The sequence below is a fragment of the Panthera tigris genome, chromosome A3 (assembly GCF_018350195.1).
Source record: "Panthera tigris isolate Pti1 chromosome A3, P.tigris_Pti1_mat1.1, whole genome shotgun sequence".
NCBI lineage: Eukaryota > Metazoa > Chordata > Mammalia > Carnivora > Felidae > Panthera > Panthera tigris.
The window spans coordinates 23,123,395-23,139,122 of NC_056662.1; the positions used below are offsets into that span (position 1 = coordinate 23,123,395).

The 15,728-nt window shown below is 45.1% G+C and overlaps 1 protein-coding gene across 9 annotated transcripts in view; it reads right to left on the bottom strand.

Moving 5' to 3' along the window:
• Positions 1-15,728, bottom strand: part of EPB41L1 (erythrocyte membrane protein band 4.1 like 1) — a 152,530-nt gene that overhangs the window by 133,994 nt on the left and 2,808 nt on the right. Inside the window, exon 1 of one of the 9 annotated variants that reach the window (XM_042980481.1) lies at positions 4,974-4,993. The exons of the other annotated variants lie outside the window; for them this stretch is intronic. The gene's annotated coding sequence lies outside the window, so the exon portion shown is untranslated. Of the gene's footprint in view, positions 1-4,973; positions 4,994-15,728 lie in introns of those variants that run through there. 9 annotated transcript variants of the gene reach the window in all.

Genomic DNA, 15,728 nt, shown 5'->3' on the forward strand with positions numbered 1-15,728 from the left:
TGACACATAAAATTAATATGGATAATTCTCAAAAACATAATGTTGGTAGAAAAAAAAGCATATTGTAAAGGATACAACTTATATAAAGCTTTAAAATATACAAAGCAATGATATATATTGTTTAGGGATACTTGTAGTAAAACTTTTAAATACATTTATTGGGGCACCTGGGTGGCTCAGTTGGTTGAGTGACCGACATCAGCTCAGGTCACGAGCTCACACGTTGTGAGTTCAAGCCCCGTGCCCGACTCTGTGCTGACAGCTCGGAGCCTGGAGTCTGTGTCGGATTCTGTGTCTTCCTCTCTCTCTGCCCTTCCCCCACTCGTGCTCTGTCTCTCTCTGTCTCAGAAATAAACATTAAAAAAAAATTTTTTTAAATAAAGGTGTTTATTACCATGATAAACACCAGGATAAACTGTAGGATAGTGGATACCTCTGGGTAGAAAGGGAGGGAATGGGCTCTAGGAGAGGTACACAGGAAGCTGCAATTTTGTCTGTAACAGTTCATTTCTTAAGCTGGGTAGTATGCACATGAGTGTACACTACCATGCACTATAATTTGTCTCAAGATATAATTAACATACCATAAAATTCATCATTTTTAAGTGTATAATTTACTGGGTTTTTGTTTATTCACAAGATTATGCAACAATCACTCCTGTAATTCCAGTACATTTTCATCACTCCAAAGAAACCTCATGTCCATTAGCAGTCACTCCCCATTCCCCCCTCCTACTAGCCTGGCAACTACTAATCCACTTTCTCTTTTTATGCATTCATATAAATGGATCATTCAGCATGTGGTCTTTTGTGGCTGGCTTCTTTCACTTAGCATAATGTTTTCAAGATTTACCCATGTTGTAGCATGAACCAGTATGTTATTCCTTTTATGGCTGAATTATAGTCCATTGTATGTAGATACTACATTTTTGTTTATTGATTTATCAGGTGATGTACATTTGGGTTGTTTCCACTTGGCTGTTATGAATAATGATACTATGAACTTTTATGTGCAAGTTTGTGTATGAACTTACGCTTTCATTTCTCTTGGATATATAGCTGGGAGTGCAATTGCTGGGTCATGTGGTAACTATACTTAACTTATTGAAGAACTTCCAAAGCAGCTTCATGATTTTACAACCTACCAGCAATATTTGAAGGTTCAATTTCTCCACATCCTCACCGACACTTGTTATTGTCTTTCTTTTTTATTATAGCCAACTTAATGGGTATGAAATGATATGCACCATGCTTTTTGGTGTATCCGAATTATTTTGTAACAACTGTTAAATTTAGTATTTAATAAAGAAAGACCATTTAATGCCTTGTGTGGAGGATGGACTGGTAGGAGTAGAAACAGAAGACCAGTAGTGCTCGCTTCGGCAGCACATATACGAAACAGAAGACCAGTAGGGGTGTGCTGCAGATGTTTCCCGGAAAGATTAGACCTGTCTTAGAGGGTCATGGCAGAGGTCATGGAGGACATGCTCGGGTCCCACTTAGAGGCCAACACAAATCTCAGAGTGGACTCAATCAGTTCATGGTGTCAGCCCAAAGCAGCTCTGAAATATGGAAGGTTTTCAGTGGACTTCCAAATCTTCTCCCTCACACAAAAGCCAAATTGCTATTGAGAAGCTGTCAGAAATTGACATTGGAGGGAGGAGCTTGATAGTTGAAGGGAAAATCTTATTTGCTACATGATTTTAGACCATCCTTTGTTTTTCTGACCTACGTTTCCTAGGATGTGAAATGATTCTACTCAAGAGCCATCTCTAGAGTTTCTCGCCTCTAGGACATGCTAGATTCTATAACCATAGGCCCATCTTACATAGAAGAAATATTCTGGCTTTTATTTTCTGAAAATCAGTCAAGCTCAGAGATACGAGGAAAAGGAACATAAAATATTTTGACCCCAAGGATGTTTGACTCTATTTATGAATACAAACATTGTATTTAGGATTATATCAACATCAATGAATGTTCAAGGCAATTTTGTTCTCCTGAGGTAAATTCCATTAAGCCAATTTAATTCCTTGACCGATTGTGGCACAAACTGTTTCCAACATTTTCCCATTTTTATTTTAATGAAATTATTTTCACTGAGATCATTTATTTTCCATCAAAACTTGACTAGAGAGGTAAATTGGTCAATTCTTCATCCATATGAAATATTTCTTGGTTATGGTTTCTGCCACTTTGAGAGTCTAATTTTCTCAGGTTAGATCCCACAGATCTAAATTCTGTCCAAAAAACGTTTGATTCTTCTGACAATTTTTAGTCTTGTGATATTTTAGTATATACCCATTATTTCTATCAGTTCTTGTATCAGTTTCCTATGGCTGTTGTAACAAATCACCACAATCTTAGTGGCTTAAAACAACACATATTTATTCTCCCACATTTCTGGAAGCCTGAAATCCTAAATCAGTAGCATTGGGCCCAGCTCCATCAGAGGATACAGAGGAGGATCTGTCCCTGCCTCTGCCAGTTCCTGGTGGCTGTGAGCACTCCTTGGCTTGTGACTGCATCATTGAAAACTCTGCCTCTGTGGTCACATTTCCTTTTCCTTTGCAGTGACAGTCAAGTCTCCCTGTGTCTATCTCTTATAAGGATTTCATTCAGGGCCCACCCTCATAATTCAGGACAATCTCCCCATCTCAAGACCCTTAACTTAATCACATCTGCAAAATCTTTGCCATGTAAATAAACAGGTTCCAGAGATTAGAAGCTGATATCTTGGAGGGAGACTTGGGGGGCGGGGGCATTATCCAGCCTACTACAGTTCCATTCATTATAGATTGGATAAAATACTAATAGTTACTTGTGGGGGTTATTTATTTATTTATTTATTTATTCATTTATAGAGAAGAGAGAGAGAGCACAAGAAGGGAGGGGCAGAGAGAAAGGGAAAGAGAGAATCCCAAGCAGGCTCTGCACTGTCATTACAGAGCCCAATGCAGGGCTTGAACTCACGAACTGTGAGATCATGACCTGAGCTGAAATACAGAGTCAGGCACTTAACCAACTGAGCCATCAAGGCACCCCATGGATAGTTACTTGTAAGCTAATGTTCTTGCAGCATTACTCACAGTAGGCAAAAGGTGGAAACAACCCAAGTGACCATCAATAGACAAATGGACAAACAACATGCGGTGTATCCATACAAGGGATTATTATTCAGCCATTAAAAAGAATGAAATTCTGATACATGTTACAACATGGATGACCCCAGAAAACATTGTGCTAAGAGAAAGAAGCCAGATACGTACAACAGGATAAATATTACGTGATTCCACTTATATGAAATATCTAGAATGGGCAAATTAACAGAGACAAAAAGTATAATAGAGGTTACCAGGGACTGAGAGGGAAGTAGTTATTATTTAATGGGTACAGAATTTCTGTTTGGGTTGATGAAAAAGTACTGGAAATAGTGGTGATGGTTATACAACATTGTGAACGTACTAAAATGTCACAGAACAGTGTCCTAAATCAGTTAAAATAGTAAATTTTAGGGTCCATATATTTTGTCACAATAAAAATAACAATCTGTATTCCAAAAAAATAATAAAAAGCAGAGTAAAAAAATATGGATAACTGTATTTATTTTTTTAACTTATCCAGTAACAATTATGATCAATTTTCTTCAGATATTCCAGGATTGCTGGATTCGTTTAGGATTTGCCTACTGTGTTGCTAATATAATCCTCCCACATATTTCTATCACTTTGAGTATGGTACACTAATTGATCATACCTTTGGCAGATCAAGAAGCAAACGATGGGTAAATGTTCTTGGAAAAAAATGCAGGAGTCAAAATATCATTTTATGGGCAGGTATAGAACTCATAAAGGATTTATGTAGTGAAGGGCAGGGAGGGATGTCAGTTCCTGCTTCTAATGAAGACAGAATCAGCAGACATTGCAACAGGACAGACCTAGATTAAAAATCAGGAATTCTCTCACCACTGTGAGGTAAGAGGATGGGACCAGTAATTTCTGAGACCCCTCCAGCTCTAACAGTACCTAGCTCTGTTACTAAAAAAATGAACAGGAATTCACACTTGCCCAGTGCGTGTGGCTTGTATGGCATTGTGCCAAGTACTTTTTTAGTGACTCTGTATGGGTGGTATTACTACCCCCATTTTACATACAAGGAAAGAAGGGTCCAGGTCACTTACATAATTCACTCAAAGTTCTAGAGCTAAGACGTGGCACAGCCAAGACCCAAGGCCAAGGATGTCTGACTCCAAAGTCATATGCTCCACACTAGGCCATGTTATGGCATCCTCTTTTGTAGAGATACTTGGGAAAGATATTTCACTCTGGGCTACAGGCATGGGCCACCCCCAGCTCAAAAACAGGAGCATGAAGCCACTTGTTAAGATTGCTTGGAGGTGCTACTCTCATCAAATGCCAGGTCCGAAGACAGGGGCTACAGGTCCCACCATACTACAGAAATCTGGCTAGAAACTGTCCACCGATTTGCAAAGATTGAACACGTTACAAACGTTCACCTGCCTTTGTAAATCTCTGGAGCATCTTTCCCCCAGGTGAACTGGTTGCGGCCCTGGGAGAAGGAAAGGAGAGTCCCTTTTGGCAGAGGTATGATTTCTGGCTTTTGCAGCTCTCTGACTTAAAATGGGCAGAACAAAAACCTGAAACCAAGTTACAATGTATAGCACACCAATGTGAGTGAAGGATCTTGCACATGGGTTTTATCAGAGAACGTACTGTAATAATTTCCCATTAGTGGCTGTTCTCCTGGCCTCCAGTCCATTCTATACCTCAGTGGTCTGGTTAATTCTCCCAAAGCACAGTTCCAGCAAGGGCCCTCTCCAGCTCAAGAGACAAGTCCAAACTCCTCAGCTTGGTATCTGAGGCCCTCCGTGGTATGCCTCTATTTCTACTTCCAGCTCCTGCCAATCTTACGGCAAACTTTACCCTACTCACTGCTCCCTGTTCATGCCTCACCTTTCCCCACAACATCGGACTGTGGCAGCTGTGCCCAGTTCTAAATTCCTTTCATCGGGTAATAATCACTCCCCTCCCCCCACCCCCCACCCCGCCCACCTTCCTTTGGAGAATTCTGCTTTTCCCCTCATTCATAGAACCCTGTATCCTCCAATAGAATCTATCTACCTGACCACATGGATTAATTCCAGGCTAGGTATGTGACCAAAGCTGAGCCCCCAAACAATCTTCTCTGGGATTCTTTTGCTGTGGATAGCAGGCAGGCTGTCTCACTCTCCTCTGATCTGTCATAACTCTTATCTGAACTCTTCTGGGCTGCCTAGCACTTTCTAGCTTGTACTATGGTTATTCTTATATTTTCTGCAAGATTGCCTCAGCCCCGCTTTCTCCAAGTGCTCCACTTCTTTTCAAGTGCTCAATTTTAACAGGCATTCCCTGACTACCTCTTCTATGCAGACATAGTTCTATGCTCTGGGGATATAGAGCTGGATAAGACATCGTCCCTTATTGAATGGACGGATGAATGAAAAACATCCTTGGGCCTCACCTAGTCTATCACAGGGGATTTGGGCAACAGAAAATAGTAAATATAAAGACCAAAGTCATTAGCCTGGCATTCAAGACCTTCTCAATCCAGTTCTAATGTTGTGCCCCTGCTACCCACACACTCTTAGCTCCAGCCAGACTGAACTGTTTGTTGTCCAGAGATGTCCCCATGTGTGTGTGTTGGCCCAGGCTGTGGTCTTCTCTCATGGTCTCTTCCTGTTTTTCTCTTCCATTCATACCTTCCCTTTCCCCATCTCACATCAGCCTCCTTTTTCTCTCTCTCTTTTATCTCTTTCCTTTCTACTCCCCCTCTTTCACCATCTCTCCCTTCCCTTTTTCTTCCACTCAGCAATTGCTGAGCTCTCTTCTGATACTTCCCTCCATCCCACTCTTACCTTTTTTTTTTTTTTTTTTTAAGTAGGCTTCACACCCAGCGTGGCGTGCAACATGGGCTTGAACTCACGAATCTGAAATCAAGACCAGAGCTGAGATCAAGAATTGGACACTCAATCAACTGAGCCACTCAGGTACCCCCTACTCTTACCTCTTAATTCTCCTCTCCCTTTTGTTTCCTGACCCCCTTCCTGTTCTGTGCACAGTCCCCTCCTCTGAGGATAAGATGGAATAAGACAAATTTAAATCAAACAGTTTCTAGATCTCATTACAAGAAGGCCTCAAAGTCAGGTGGAAAGGAGAGAGGGGAAACAGGGTGGAGGGGTTCCTGGAGGCAGAGAAAAGGCTGCCTAGCGACTGCTGGTGAATCAATGGAGAGCATTGTGTCAGTTACCCACCTCCAACCCACCCCCAGATCTTCCCTTTCCTCCCTGTGATTACAGAATTATGAAAAGTCAGAACTACAAAAACTCTTGACATCCATCTACTCTGCCTCCATAATTTTTGCAGCTGGGAAAATGAGGCACAGCTAGGGAAACAGAGGCACAGAAAAGGGAAGCACTAGCCAATTTCATCCAACAAGTTAGTGGCTCAGCAGGAACTGGAGTCCTAGGCCTCCCATCCCACACCCCCAGAATGGTGGGGACCCTTTCACACATACTACACTACCTTCCTCCCTGTAGTCACTAGTCCCTCCCACCCATCTCTACCCCACCAGGTTTGGGATTACATCTAAGGATTCCCAATCTCCCCTTCCCACTCTGCCCCCAACCAGAGACCCCTAACAGACCACATCAGAGGGTCCAGCCCTAATTCTACTAGGAGCATATTTGGCAGTGGCAGGATGCTGAAAGTGTCAATCTGGCCTGTAGTGTGACCAGTCTCCTCTTTGGGGAGCTCCATTATAAGCAGCCTCTAGTGAGTTAAGAGATGATCCCTTAGACAAGACCCTTTCTCACCCTCCCAGCCTAGCTGGCCTCCTAGAGACTCTACCTCACTCTGCCAGCCGCCAGCCATGGATTTCAAACAGAGGCCACCCAGACACAGGATGGTCCATGGCTGCCAGTGGAGGTGGCTGGAGGTGGGGGGATGGGGAGGGTGTGTTGCAGAGGCTCCACTTTCAGTCCTGCTCCTCTGCTCCACAAAGGGCCACTGTCTGAGCACAGAGGGACCCTGGAGGGAAGGCCTCCCAAGGTGCTCGGCAACAGGGCCGTGTTTCATCATGCTGGGCCTCTAGGCCAAGTAAACATCAGGGTAGAAACAGGCCTAGCAGTTCATTCCTGCAGACAGGATTCTGGTTTCATGAGGGCTCAGTGGTGTCCTCACCCAATGCTTCCCTGAGACAACGAGGGTCAAGGTCATTTGCCCAATTTTCTCCAGAAATGGAGAGTCAGGATGAGAAACTGGCTCTATCCTAGTCCACTTCCCATTGCTCAAGGAGCATCCTATTCCCCCTCTTAAGAAGCCCAAGTTTGGGGCGCCTGGGTGGCTCAGTCAGTTAAATCTCCATTTTCGGCTCAGGTCATGATCTCAAGGTTTGTGGGTTCAAGCCCCACATCAGGCTCTGTGCTGACAGCTCAGAGCCTGGAGCCTGCTTTGGATTCTGTGTCTCCCTCTCTCTCTGCCCCTCTCCCATTCACACTTGGTCTCTTTCTCTCTCTCTCTCTCTCTCTCCCTCTCTCAAAAATAAATATACATTAATTTTTTTTTAATAAAAAAGAAGCACAAGTTTTACAAGAAATTTTTAAATTAGTCCAGGAGAAGGTGAGAGCTCTTTGAGCTTGGGTAATCAGGGAAGACTTCCTAAAGGAAGTGCAATTTAGGTGGGATTCTGCCTTCATGCGTAGGTAGGATCTCCACAAACGGGAAGGAGAAATGCATTTCAGGCAGGCAGCACAGCACTGACAAGTTGCGGTGTCTGGAAATCAGGAGCATTTGGGGTCTATGAAGAGACCTATCCAGCAAGGGGAGAGAATTCACATAGGAGAAGGTGGGAAATAAAGTCGGAAAGTTTGGTTGAAAGTTAAACCATGATGAATCTTAACAGCCAGGTGAGGAGTCATGGAAGTTTCTGAGCAGAGCAGGGATGGGGTGAAAGCAGAGTATCAGAAAGCTTAGGCTTATGGTATTATGAAAGAGTCCCTACATCGAGCTCCAGTCCTCTAGATGACCTTGGGCTGGTTATGGCCTCTCTCTGGGCCTTGGTTTCCTCATCTTAAAATAAAAGGGTTACACCAGAGAATCCTGAAGACGCTTTGCATCTCTAAATGCAAAGATTCCCTGACAGGGCGACAGGGGCTACATACAATTAAAGGAGGAGAGGAGAGGAGAGGAGAGGAGAGGAGAGGAGAGGAGAGGAGAGGAGAGGAGAGGAGAGGAGAGGAGAGGAGAGGAGAGGAGAGGCTGTGGCCACATGCCAGCTATCTCTGGGCTGCATTTCCGCAATGAATCATCTGCACAGAGCTGTGGAATGGCCATCATCACTACCGCCGCTGCCAGGCACTATGCTGAGTACACCCCACTCTTTTTTAAACTTCATTTTTGTGAATAGGACGTGCATATACATATTGCAAATTTTAAGTCATAAAAAGATACATGCATAGTAAAAATAAATTTCCCTCCTTCCCCTATTTTCAGCCATCCATCTCTTTTCCCACTGTCACCAGTTTCCTGAGTCTTCTTTCAGAAATAATCTATACATAGATAAAGATTCTGTGAAGATTCTTTTTTTTTACACAGATGGGAGCATACTGGACATACTTCTGTACCTTGTTTTTTTTAACTTGGAAATTCTGAAGATCTTTTCATACGAGTATATAAAGAGCTGCCTCATTCTTTGTATGGCAGATCATGATTTACTAAATTAGCCCCCTATGGATATATGTTTCTTTTCTATTCTAAACAATGCATCAGTGAATATCCTGAACACACATTATGTGCTAAGCTCTTTATATGACTTTATACTCACAACAATAATTTAAAGCAATTATAATTATATTGATCATGCAAATGAGAAAAGCGAGGCACAGAAAGATTCATTGACTTGCTCAAAATCACACAGCTCTTATGCAGGAGAATTGAGATTCCAACATGGTCAGTTTGACACCAGAGCCAATAAACTCAATTGTTCCATTAGTGCTTCTCAAACTTTATCACACATTACCATCATCTGGGGGTTTGCTAAAACATAGATCACAGATCACTGTACCTCACCATGAGAGTTTCTGATTCAGTTCATCTATGGTGGGACCCAGGAATTTGCATTTCTAACAAGTTCCAGGGGGATCACTCTTTAAGAACCACCACACTATACCAGCTCTCTCACCTTCAGCTGTTCAGGTTGTCCAAAAAGAATGCAGTTGGAACCCAGCACTTGGCCTTGACAGGATCAGAGTTGAGAGGCATAAATCTAAGTTCCATGAGAGGAGGGTGAGAGCCCAGCACAATGTCTGGCACTCACTTGTACTCAATAAATACTTGTCAAATGAATGAGTAAATAAATGACGTACAAATGCTCCATGCCACTTGTTGCAGCCCCTGCCTGGGGAAGCCCCACTGCCCACACTGGCTGAGAGTCAACTTCATGTTGTGAGAGTCTGCAAGGAACTGAATGTCCTCCCCAAATTCATATATTGGGGTCAATGAAGAGACCTATCCAGCAAGGGTAGAGAATTCACATAGGAGAAGGTGGGAAATAAAGTCAGGAAGTTTGGTTGAAAGCTAAACCACAATGAGTCTTAACAGCCAGGTTGAGAAGTCATGACATTTTCTGAGCAGAGCAGGGATGGGGTGAAAGCAGAATATCAGAAAGCTTAGGCCTATGGTATTATGAAAGAGTCCCTACACAGAGCCCCAGTCCTCTAGATGACCTAACTAGCAAGGTGACGGTATTTGGAGGTGGAGCCTTTGGGAGGTAATTAGGTTTGAAGGACGTTATGAGGGTGGAGCCCCCCCATGATAGGATTGGTGTCCTTATAAGAAGAAGAGAATTCACATAGAAGAGACCATAGCTCTCTTTTTCTCTACTATGTGATGACAATGCAAAAAGACAGCTGTCTGCAGGCCAGGAAAAGGGCCTCACCAGGAGCAAAGTCAGCCTGTACCTTGATCTTGGACTTTCCAGCTTCCAAAACTTTGAGAAATAAAAGTTTTTTAACCCCCCAGTCTACGGCATTTTGCTATAGCAGCCCAAGCTGACTAAGACAGAGCCCTTGGGAATGGCGCCGTTTATTTCCTCCCATTCCTCATTTTGCTTATAATGAAATCAATGAGGCAGCCAGGCCTTTGTTATTAATGGAAAGGCAGCATCTTAGAATGCTAGAGCTCCATCAAGATAAGCTAGCCCAATGCTCTCATTTATTATTATTAATAACAATAACTATAAATCATAGCACACCCATGCAATTGACATGCTTACTTTTTTAAAAAAATATATCATTCCCTCTAATCTAATCCCCTATGTTTCCTTCCCCTTTATTCTGGTACACAGCCTCTGTTTCCATCCCATGTGGTTGATGTGGCTGGTCCATACACACACACACACACACACACACACACACACACACACACAAACTATGAGAAAGATTTAAAGTCAGGAGGAAGTCTAAGGTCTGCGAGAGTCCCCTTCTGCAGAGCAGTGAAGCACAGACAGAGATACCTCACAAACATAGACAAAGTTTTCAGGGTCACGCGTTGTTGCCCGGAGACACCCAAACACCAGAAGGACTCCTCAAGGTGCTGACTCTGTTACAGAATTAGATGCCTGAGCTCAGGGGCCTTGAGGACCCCCATAGTTTCTTCCACCTGCCTCTCTACCTGGCCTTGAGTCCTGCTTCTGCTGCCTGGCTCCCCGACCGGGCCTCTGTCCTGGGATCCAATCCCCCAGCAGTGCCCCTGCTTTAGACCTTCCCACCCATCCCCAAAGCCCAGACTTGTGGCTGAAAATGTCTAGGTCCCAGGCCCCTGGACAAGCAACATGTCCGAAGCCACTGATTGGACAGCTGGAGTGAAGGTGGCCATTAGGGAGAGCATCTCAGGGGCCAAGGCAGTCAGAGTGGGCTGGTCAGTTGCACAGCGGGCAGGCCGTGTAACTCAACTCTTGTTGAATGCCAGGGAGGTCAGCCAGCCCGGCAGCGGGCAGGTGGAGTCAGACACAGCCACTCTCAGTCAAGCCAAGTCAGACAGACGGACAGGGAGGGACAGTCTGGCAGACTCCATCACCCAGAGCCCCAGCCCCTGAGGCACAGACGGTCAGCCAGAGCCAGCCAGCCAGCCATGCAAACTCAGCCGCACAGCCTGACAGATGCGGTCAGCCCACACATCAGGCGGACTGAACCAACCTTCCCGGTGCCCAGCCAGGCGGGCTCCGCCACACACAGGGCTGTAGTGAGGCCCCACGCGGTCAGGGTGGTCAGCGAGTCTCCTGCAGCCAGCCAGGGAAGGGGCCCCGGCAGGAGCGTCAGGCCCAGGCCTAGTCACACTCGGCTGGCCGCTCTCAGGAGGCTTAGCAGAGATGTGGTCAAACCACCCGGCAGACAGATCAGTCGGAAAGCGGGTCAGTCAGACACAGAGGGCCTCGGTCAGTCAGATACAGCTTGTCGAGCACAGATGGGGGCTGGGCAGCCAAACGCAGTTAGATGGACTCAGTGAGACACGCCCTGTCGGGCCCGGATGCCATCAGCCAGGTAGGGACAGTCAGTCAGTCAGCTGTGGTCAGGCGGACAGATCACACGGCCTCGATCCGTCAGGCACCCACGGAATCTGCGTTCAGTCAGACACAGCCAGACAGACGGATTATCAGGCAGTGATGGCGTCTGTGGTTAGTGTGACACAGTCGGTCAGTCCAATGCGGCTTGTCAGGCTGTTGGAATCAACCAGAACGCCACAACTGCCGCGGAATCACCGGACCCGAGGCCCCGAGCCCTGTTCAGGGTGGGGGCGGGGCCTCGTTCCCGGCCCGGGCCGTGGACCCGCCCCTCCTCCACCTTTCAGCCTCCAGGCGTTGCCATGGCAGCCGCGGACAAGATGCGGCTCTCTGCCCCAGCCCCCGGAGCCCCTGTGCCCCTGAGGTGGAGCTCCCAGGCCGGTTGGGGGCAGCGAGTGCGTTTGGTGACCAGGGTAAGCAGGCTGTGGCGGAACCAGGTGGGGGAACCAGGATAGAAACCCAGGCAGTCTTACCTCCTAGACCCTCAACACATCCTCTGGCCCCCTCTGTGTGATCTCGCATGGCAGAGCATGAGTTCCCTTCAGCAGCCCCCCCTGGTCCCCTACAGGACACCCAACCCTATGCTGGGCCCTGCAGCATGAAGGTCCTGCTTGAGTCTCTGCTTCAAGGACTCAGAATAAGGAGCTATCAAAACCAGGAACCTGGCCAAACCAGGGGACAAACTATAAGTCTGTCTCATCCAGTCCTGAGAAGAGAAAGCCTTTTAGTCAGAGAAGTCCAGACCAAGGGGCTGTGAGCATCGCTTCAAAGCTTCAAGTCCATAGATTTTATCAAATTCCAGCAGCGTGGGCCAGGAGTTAGAAATACATCATGGGTCATAAATTCAAATGCATACCAGGGCTAGAAAGGTAATGAAAGTCATGAAAACAAGTCAAGTGAACAAGTTGGCAAATCAGCCCCATCTAAAAGAGGCACTGCCTCTTGGCTCCTGCCCTTTGTGTTCTCAGACACCTGCTGTCTCTAGTCTTCTAGTTGGGTGCCATTGGCTAAGTCATTTCACATCAAGTCTCAGTTTCTCCATCTGTATAACAGGAAGGAAATTTTGGCTTTATTTCACAGGGTGAAATTTTGTGGAGATCAAACACGTATGTAGAAAGTATTTTGTGAGCTGTAACGTTATAAGGTGGAGGGAGAACAAACAGGAGGTTGACTGAACATCTAATGTACATCTGCTCCATGATCTATGAATTCTGACAGCTTTCCTCTGAGGCAGGGCTTAGCATCCCTCTTGTACAGGAGATGAGAATGCCCTTCAAGGAGTGTGCTGACTTACCCGAGGTCACAAGCTTGTACATGATGGAGCCAGATTTAGAATTTAGGTCTCTCTGACTTCTGAGACCAGTCTCTTGCACCAATTTGACAAAGTGTGGCTTGGGTCCCAAGCCAACCATCACTAAGATGATTTCAGGTGGATCCCAGATGAACATTTTAAAAATAATTATATAGTTTGTTATTTTACATTTTTGAGGAGGCTTATTGATACTACAGAAGTTCTAAATCTCACCCAGCCAGGCTGTAGTAGGCTGAATAATGGCTACCCAAAGATATAGGGACCTAATCCCTAGAACCTATAGATGTTACCTTATTTGGGACAAGGATCTTTGCAGATGTGATTAAGGATGTTGAGATGAGGAGGTCATCCAAGATTATCCTAGTGGGCACTAGATACCATCACAAATAGCAGAAGGAGATTAGACAGACACACAGAGAACATGACAAGCCAGTGCAACTGTGGAGGCAGAGACTGAAGTGATACAGCCACCAGAAGGTAGAAGAGCCTATGGAGGGAGCATGGCCCTCTCAACGCCTTAATTTTAGCCCAGTAAGACTAATGTTGAACTTCTGGCCTCTAGAATGATGAGAGAATACATTTCTATTGTTTTAAGCTACTTGCTTGGTGAAATTAGTTCTAGCAGACACAGGAAAAAAAATACACAGATCTGCATGACTTAAAATTCATGCTCCAAACTAGTTCACCCATCTCTTTTGTTAAAGAAACTTATTATTTTAAACAAACCTTTATATTTACAGAAAATAAATGTAAATCTTTGATTTACAGACTACAGAGATTTCCCAGAGCACAGAGTTTCCATATACCCCTCCCTCAGTCTCCCATATTGTTAACATCTTAAATGACTGTGGTGCATTTGTCACAGCTAAGAAACCAACCTTGGTACCTTCCTATGAACTAAACTCTACACTTTCCTTGGATGTCACTAGCTTTTCCACTAACATCCATGTTTGTTCCAGGGTCCCATCCAAGATACTACATTTAGTCGATATGTCTTCTGGGTCTTCTCTGACCTAGAACAGCTTCTCAGACTTTCCTTCTTTTTGATGACCTTGTCAGTTTTGTCAGAGGAGTACTGGTGAGGTGTTTTATAGAGTTCCCCTCAATTTGGACTTCTCTGGTTCACCTGGGGTTATAGGTTTTGGTGAAGGATACCACCGAGGTAATGTACTTCTCGTGACATGTGAGGGATACATGCTGTCAACATGACTTGATCACCTTTAGTACCTGGCCAAGGTAGTGTTTAGCAAATTTCTCCCTTGTGAAGTTACTTGGTTTTCCTCTCTTTCTACTCTTTGGGAGCAAGTCACTAAGTGCAGCCCACACTCAAGGGAGGAATTAAGGTCCACAGCCTGGAAGGGATAAATTGTTTGGAATTCTTCTATAAGGAAGATTTAAAAAAAATTTTTTTTCAACGTTTTTTTTTTTTTATTTTTGGGACAGAGAGAGGCAGAGCATGAACGGTGGAGGAGCAGAGAGAGAGGGAGACACAGAATCGGAAGCAGGCTCCAGGCTCCGAGCCATCAGCCCAGAGCCTGACGCGGGGCTCGAACTCACGGACCGCGAGATCGTGACCTGGCTGAAGTCGGACGCTTAACCAACTGCGCCACCCAGGCGCCCCTAAGGAAGATTTATCTATTCTCCCCAATTTATTTATTTATTCAGTCATTTATTTACATCAGTATGGACTCGTGGATATTTAGTTTATATTTTGGGCTATAATCCAGTACTATGTTATTTCTTTTCTTCCTCAAATTGTTCTAGCTTTGGCCATTGGGGGCTCTTTCAGGTTGTCTCTTGAGTCTCTTTGAAACTAATTGTCTTGCATCTTGGTTGTACCGAGATGATTTCAAGTGGAACCCAGATGAACATTTTTTGAAGAGTTGTAGGTTTACATTATCAGACTTCGGAAAACATATAACCAGCATGTCAAATTGGTGATTTCACAAATAGCACTGAGGACAAGGCTAATGTAGTGATGATTGTATTAAGTGTGTCAATTCACAGAGAGGTATTAAGTCAAAACTGGTATTGATGGTACAGGGGTATGGAGGAAGTTGTTAAGCTGATTAGGGAATGACTCAAGTTAGAGAACTCTGTACTAGGGCAGAAGCAAACCTCAAATGCAAGTAAAGGATGGTAACTATGAGGATTATGAGCAGCCTCTCTGGGACACACCTACACACAATCCATTTCCTGGGGCCCTGCGGCCAACCCGACCTTCAGTGCAGATGTGTGCTGATGTTGATAATGGTGGAACTGTGCATGCCCAGGCCCGGGAGGGATGGGTACTGCACTGTGTTTGTTTCCTGAGCGAGTTGTGTGGGTGGCTTGCTGCTCAGCACCATTCCCCACTAATGAGCTTGGAGCCTTTGGCCTAACAAACATGTTCTGTGTCACAGGCCTGACATGTGATGTTTCCCAAGGAGAAGTGCCAGGAAGACTCATTATTTTTACTTTTTCTCCTTGTCTCATCCTTGATTTGAGACAGGTAGAAAGACATGATGGAGTCAGCGGTCAGAATGCGGTCTAGCTCAGAGTCTTGTCTGGGGTCTCCGGGCCAGTCCCCCGGCCCCACCGAGGATGCTCAGAATGAAATTGGAGCATTTGGCTTGCCCCACTCTGCATAATCTTGAGTCCTGACCCATGCCCTGAATCTGCCACCTGGCTGAGCAGTGAAAACCTAGAAACTCTGGTCTGATCTGAAATAGGAAGCCCTTCAAAAAAGAAGTCTTTTCATTTCCCACCTTCTAGTCTAAACTGTGGGTGGCTGAAGGCTGGTGTGTGCTCAGGCCTCTAA